Raw genomic sequence first — 6644 nt, 5'->3', positions numbered from 1 at the left:
ACCATCCTGGCTAACATGGTGAAACCCCGTCTCTACTAAAAATACAATTAGCTGGGTGTGGTGGTGGGCACCTGTGGTCCCAGTGACTCGGGAGGCTGAGGCAGGAGAATGGCATGAACCCTCCCGGTGTGATCTCAGCTCACTGCAACCACTGCCTCCCAGGTTTAAATGATTCTCCTCCCTCAGTCCCTCAAGTAGCCAGGATTACAGACATGCACCACCACACCCGGCTAATTTTTTTTGTTTTCTATTTTTAGTAGAGACAGGGTTTTACTGTGTTAACTAGGCTGGTCTCGAACTCCTGAACTCGTGATCCACCCACCTCAGCCTCCCAAAGTGCTGGGATTACAAGTGGGAGCCACCACACCCGGCCTTGTAAGCCCATCTGTTCTGCCCATTTACTTTCCTCAGGAGTACAGTAGGTGCTGCTGGCATGGGTGCAGTACCCACATTAGTCCGTGGCTGGGAGTATAGTAGGTGCTGCTGGCGTGGGTGCAGTACCCGCATTAGTCCGTGGCCGGGAGTATAGTAGGTGCTGCTGGTGTGGGTGCAGTACCCACATTAGTCCATGGCTGGGAGTATAGTAGGTGCTCCTGGCGTGGGTGCGGTACCTGGCATTAGTCCGTGCTGCGGTACCTGGCATTAGTAGGTGCTGCTGGCATGGGTGCAGTACCTGGCATTAGTCCATGACCTGGAGTATAGTACGTGCTGCTGGAGTGGGTGCGGTACCTGGCATTAGTCCGTGGCCTGGAGTACAGTATGTGCTGCTGGAGTGGGTGCGGTACCTGGCATTAGTCTGTGGCCTGGAGTACAGTAGGTGCTGCTGGCGTGGGTGCAGTACCCGGCATTAGTCCATGGCCTGGAGCACTGGTGTTCTTTACCTGTGGCCTTGGCTGTTCTGTCCCTCAGAGCATTTCCTCTGGGATAATAGAGGTGTCTCCCTTTTGGTGTCCTCTGCAGTGAGTAACGGCCACCTCCTTTGGGAGCTGGACAGCATCTAAAATTCCAAGAGCTCAGAGCAATGCTGTATGGGGGATTCTTTAGCTTTTCTTCCCATATGGCGTCACGGGTATGGAGCCCCAGGCACCCATATTTGGAATCGGTAAATATGTTGACTCGAGTCTTTTCTCAGTCGGAGGACCCTGATTAGACCAATTAATTCCACTTTTTGAGCAGATGTCTGGGGAGGTCAAGCTTTGGCCTCAATGCCTTCTTGTTGGCTAACTACTGCATAACTGATCTTTCTTTTTCCCTTATGAATAAAACCACTTCCATCTCTGAGCCACTCTACATCAGGGTTATGCAGGGGCTCAGGCGCCCATCTTTGAGGTCAGGTCTGCTAGAGCAGGTCTGTTCTATGGTTTCCACACAGGAGTGAATGAGTTGGGATCTCTTTCCTGGGACATGAAGTCCAGCAACAAGGGAGCAGAGTTTAAAACTCAACATGCAGGCCGGCCGCGGTGGCTCACGCCTGTAATCCCAGCACTTTGGGAGGCCAAGACGGGCGGATCACGAGGTCAGGAGATCGAGACCATCCTGGCTAACACGGTGAAACCCCGTCTCTACTAAAAATACAAAAAACTAGCCGGGCGAGGTGGCGGGCGCCTGTAGTCCCAGCTACTCCGGAGGCTGAGGCAGGAGAATGGTGTAAACCCGGGAGGCGGAGCTTGCAGTGAGCTGAGATCCGGCCACTGCACTCCAGCCTGGGCAACAGAGCGAGACTCCGTCTCAAAAAAACAAAACAAAAAAAACTCAACATGCTTTAAGGGTAACATCTGGAGTGTCAAGCAGAAGGGACTGATATTTAAGTAACCAGCTCCCTGTTAGCCATTGGTGTCCCTTTGTCTCTAGGAGCCCCTCTACTTGGTGGGGGGATCATGACATCTAATGGTTGTCCCAAGGTAAGCTTACTGGTTTCTGTCAATATAGTGGTGGCGGCTACAGCTCGCAAGTCTCCCGGCCACCCAGCCACCACCTGGTCTAGTTTAGAAAAGTAAGCCACTGGTATACGGTCATTCCTGAGCCTCTGGTTTAGGATGCCCAAAGCTACCCTTTGTTTTTTAGCCAAGATGAAAGGGTGGAGCTGCACAGCATCTGAAAGTTCATCTAAAGGGTGAAAAGTTTTTCTTTTTTTTTGAGACGGAGTCTCACTCTGTCGCCCAGGCTGGAGTGGAGTGAAGTGGCATGATCTAGGTTCACTGCAACCTCTGCCTCCCAGGTTCAAGTGATTCTCCTGCCTCAGCCTCTCAAGTAGCTGGGACTACAGGCATGCACCATGACTCCTGACTATTTATTTATTTATTTATTTTTAGTAGAGATGGGGTTTCACCACGTTGGCCAGGCTGGTCTATAACTCCTGGCCGCAAATGATCTGCCCACTTCATCCTTTCAAAGTGCTGGGATTACAGGTGTGAGCCACCGCGCCTGGCCACATACCCTATGTTATTTATTTGTTTACTAAATTTTTAAAGGTTGGCTGAAATGCCTAGGCTTCAGTGATCCTCCCACCTCAGCCTCCTGAGTAGCTGGGACCACAGGCACACGCCACCACATCTGGCTTGGTCCCCTGCATTAGAACAAAGTTTTCTTGAGCTAATGGTCTGCTCATAGTAAAACTGCAAGAGATTTAGATTTTTAATTCTCTGCAGCACTTTTCTGGTTTTTTATTTTCTCCACTTAATTTCCCTTGTTTCAGGTCAGAAATGCTGTCTTCTTCATTTAGAGTGGAAAAATCATTCCTTGAGGTAGAGCTTTCCTCTTAGAGCATCTCAGACTCGTGCTTCAGAAGTTCAGCTTTTGCTACATCTTGCAGCCTGTGATTCTCAGGACACGCACCACTGCCTCCAGCTCCTTCTCCCCATCAGAAGGCCTGGGATGGTAACGCTGTCCTTCAGCCTTTGTGTCAGCTCCTGTATTTCTCTGCCTTCTGGTTCTAACTCTGTGGTTATGACCTGATGCTGAAATGTCTGTCTTGAAGACCTGGAAAAACAATGTTTTCTTCCCGTATAATTTCACCCGTCTTTCTGGGTTTTCTTGATGTGTCTGAATTGTCCGTGTAACCAGGAAACTTCTCATGCTTTTGGTTTTCCTAACAGCCACGTATTCTCCTGCTCGAGCTACTAACTGTCTCGTTTACATTCCTCTCTAATATGGTGTGTGCTCAAAACCTTGGACACACGCACATTCTTCCCGTGTCTGGTTAAATTGGGTACATTTTCATCAGGTTTGACTTTCAGGTAAATTAAACAGGTGTCCCATAAGTGGAAGAAATCACATGGCAGGAGGTTCTTCTTTACCTTTTTGGTAACTGGCCTCAAAAAACAAAGATTTTAAAAATATTTTATCAAGATAACTTCCTGAGTTGCCTTTATTTGTTTTTTAAATTACTTAGGAAAACTGAGCTTTGAAAGGGTTGTTTTTTTAATCCATGTATCTTTCTGTATTGCTTTTGAAGTATTTGACTATCACTCTGGTTAAATAAATGACTGTTATTTCACAGTGACCTGTGATCCTGTTTTGACCAAGTGTTTTGAACCTTTTGACATCTTTGGCAGCTGGAAGACTCAGGGTAGGTGGAAGACAAAGGCGAACCGGGAGGTGGGGAGAAGCCCTGGCTATCTGCAGAACCGGGCAGGTCTCAGCTGAGGGAGGCCTGTGGCCCAGCAGGAGGCCCAGCAGCTGGTGGGAGTGGGCAGGGGAATGCCCTGGTGGGGGAGTTGGGAAGGGACAGGGGACCTTGAGGACCTCAGCTGCGTCAGGGCTTGCACTTCCATTGGAGTTGAGAGGGGAGCTGTGAAGCCTCGTGCTTGGCCGCAGTGTCTGATGTGATCCCAAAGGCCCCTCTGCCACTCATAGCTGCCAGGAGGCTCATCCACAGCCCCGTGGTGCCTGTGCTGCCCACAGAGGCAGGAGGACAGCTAGAGCCCAGGAGTTGGAGACCAGCCTGGGCAACATAAAGAGACCCTGTCTCTAAAGAAATCTAAAAATTAGCCAGGCATGATGGCATGTGCCTATAGTCCCAGCTATGTGAGACGCCAAGGCACGCTGTAAAAAAACAAACAAACAAAACAAAACAAAAAAAAACAAACAAGGAGAGGACACTAAGCTAAGTGAAATAGGCCAGTCCAGCCACAAAAGGACAAACACTGTGAGATCCCACGCAAGTGAGGCCCCAGAGTGGCCACATTCATAGACAGAAAGTAGAGGCTGCGGGAAGCGGGGGGACGATGGGAAGTTATTGCTTAAATGAGGATATTTTACCAACATTTTAAAATAAAGTTCTCTCTGACTGCTTTGTGGAGACTGGACTACAGGGGGCTGGAAAAAGGGAGACAGTGAGGAGGCAACTCTCCAAGCCCAGGTTGAGGGGCTGGGACCAAGGGCAGAGAGGCGTGGGGTGGAGAGAAGAATTCCCAGGGCTCTGGGGATAGAGCTGACAGGATTTCTGGAAGGATTGTTGAGGGCTCAGGGAAGGGGACATGGAAAGGTGGGGGACAGATATCGCCTAGAAACACCCGGGAGGAGCAGGCAAAAATGGGAGGGAGGGGACCCAGACCCGACAGGAGCAGGCTCCAGACAGAAAGGGGTAGGCACTGGACGGCCGGAGGGGTGCCGGCCGCCGAAGGGGCGCCAGGTTTGTTTCGTTTGGGTGTGAGGGAATCTCAGCCTATTTGCTGGAGAGAACCCTAGGGTGGGGGCTGTGCCTTGGGAGGAGGCGGCTGGGAGGCGGCGAAGGTGCACGGGAGGCCCGAGGGCACAGCAATGTCCCAGGAGAGGACGGGGAGAGGGAGTGTGTCGGGTGGCGGTGGCCAGATTGGATGGTGGGACGAAATAGGTCCTCAGGCCCTGGGTGCCTGGGACGTGGGAGAAGGTGCGTGAGGGGTGTACGTGGAAGGGGGTGCGGTGAGGCCGAAGGCAGCCAGGGGCCATCCAGACCCTGGAGCCGGGGGGGGGGGGGGGGCAGCAAACCCGAGACTCCTGGCCACCCAACTGCACCGCCGACTGAGGCCCAGCCCACTTCGCTTCTGCGGAGGCGTTTCCCTTCCCCGCATGGACGCGGCCGTCTGTGGGCGCTAGGGGCAGGGGTGACAGGGCACGTTTCGAGCGGGCGCAGCGTGGGACCCAAGGGGAGAAGGACGCCTGCGGCCCAGCACGTCCCCAGAGGCACGTCCCCCCCCAGGGCTCAGCGGCCCCGGCGACCGCGCGGGGCTCCCCCTCTACGGCTCCCGCCCCACTGGGGGACTGCGACAGCCTGCTCCTGGGCTCGGGGCTCCGGGTGGAGAAGAGCGCGGAAGTGCGCACTAGCCCGACACTCGGGAGGGCCGCTGCCTCCCCAGGCGCCTGGGACACCAACCCGCAGCCCCCACCCAGCCCCTCGGGCCCGGCCTGCGTTTCAGAGCCCTGGGGATGCAGTGCACCCCCGAGGCGCGACCAGGTCCCCGAAGCCCGGCGTCGGCCCAACCCGGAGGAGGCAGCAGCGGTCATGGGCACGCTTCCCCAGCCCACCGTCCCACCCCCGCTCACGGTCAGGACACCAGCGTCCTGCCTGCCGGGGCAGGGGCGACTCTGACCACGTGAGAAGCAGGTGCGTCCGCGGTCCCAGCTCAGCCAGAAGCCCAGGGGTTGGGGATAGAGGTCGGCCAGGCGGCGGAGGGGGGCGCCCGAGGTTGGGGGTCCTGCACGGAGAGAGGGGCGACCTCCCAGTAGGGGTGTGGCTCCGCCCACCAAGAAGAGGGTCTGGCGGGAGGTGTGGTTAGTCCCTGAGCTCCGGGCCAAAGCGCGGACTGCTGGGGTTGGGGCAGGGGGTGGCGCCAGCCCACACGTGGGCCCGGGGCGCCTTCTGCGGAGGCCAAGGCCTGTGTAGGTGTCGGCGTGGGGCCTGGCTCCGACGTCTGAGACCATCCCTCCCAGGGCGTCCGGGGCCCAGATTCGCACTTGCCGGGGGCCCCCAGGGACCACTGGCGGCACCGCGCTCTTTAAGCCCAACAGCCCTGAGTTCATGGGGCTGAAATCGGCACAGAGAGGCTGAGGACCTGTGGTCGGGGCTCCCGGCAAGCGGTTCTCCGGGCTCCGAGGACACCGAGGGGCGGAGACGAGGACCCTGGGGAAGGGGTGGGCAGCCGGGAGGGACCGAGCAGGCTGGAGCCCACCTTGACGCCCGACGATCAACGAGAGGCTGGGTCAGGGAAAGGCCGGGCAAGGGCGGATCCCCCGAGCCGATCCCCCAGACCAGCTCTCTCCGGGCGGTGCGACCCCACACTGGACACCACCCGCCCGGGGTCGGAGGCCAGGCTTTTGCATGCACCGCTCCGCGCCCCTCGCGAACATCTAGCAGCTCCCTCAGGATCGCCCCCGACCTGCTGAGATCCAGCCACAAATCTCCCACTTCCTCAGCTTTGCTTCGCCGGCAGTGCGCCCTGGAGGTCTCGCCCTGGCGCCGCCTCCTCCAGGCATCCCTCTAGACTGCATCGGCCCCGGGCCTGGACGCTGCTCTCGGAGCCAGCCCCCGGCCAGGGCTAGGCACACCCGATGCCTGGAGCGCGCTAGGTGCCTCTAAACCCGCGGCCAGCGCAGTCTCGGGTTTCCATGACGACGACGTCTGATGGGGAACCCGGGCGGGGTCGGGTCGGAGCGCATGCGCGGTG

At 56.5% G+C, this 6644-nt stretch overlaps 1 long non-coding RNA gene across 1 annotated transcript in view; it reads left to right on the top strand.

Annotated features, from left to right (window-relative positions):
• Positions 1–6644, top strand: part of LOC105508012 — a 21110-nt gene that overhangs the window by 276 nt on the left and 14190 nt on the right. The window contains exon 2 of the long non-coding RNA XR_001001192.1: positions 1517–1589. This is a non-coding gene — a long non-coding RNA (uncharacterized LOC105508012). The remainder of the gene's footprint in view (positions 1–1516; positions 1590–6644) is intronic.

This window comes from Colobus angolensis, unplaced genomic scaffold (genome assembly GCF_000951035.1).
Source record: "Colobus angolensis palliatus isolate OR3802 unplaced genomic scaffold, Cang.pa_1.0 Scaffold157, whole genome shotgun sequence".
Taxonomy (NCBI): domain Eukaryota; kingdom Metazoa; phylum Chordata; class Mammalia; order Primates; family Cercopithecidae; genus Colobus; species Colobus angolensis.
This window is presented reverse-complemented; position numbering and strand designations above follow the sequence as displayed.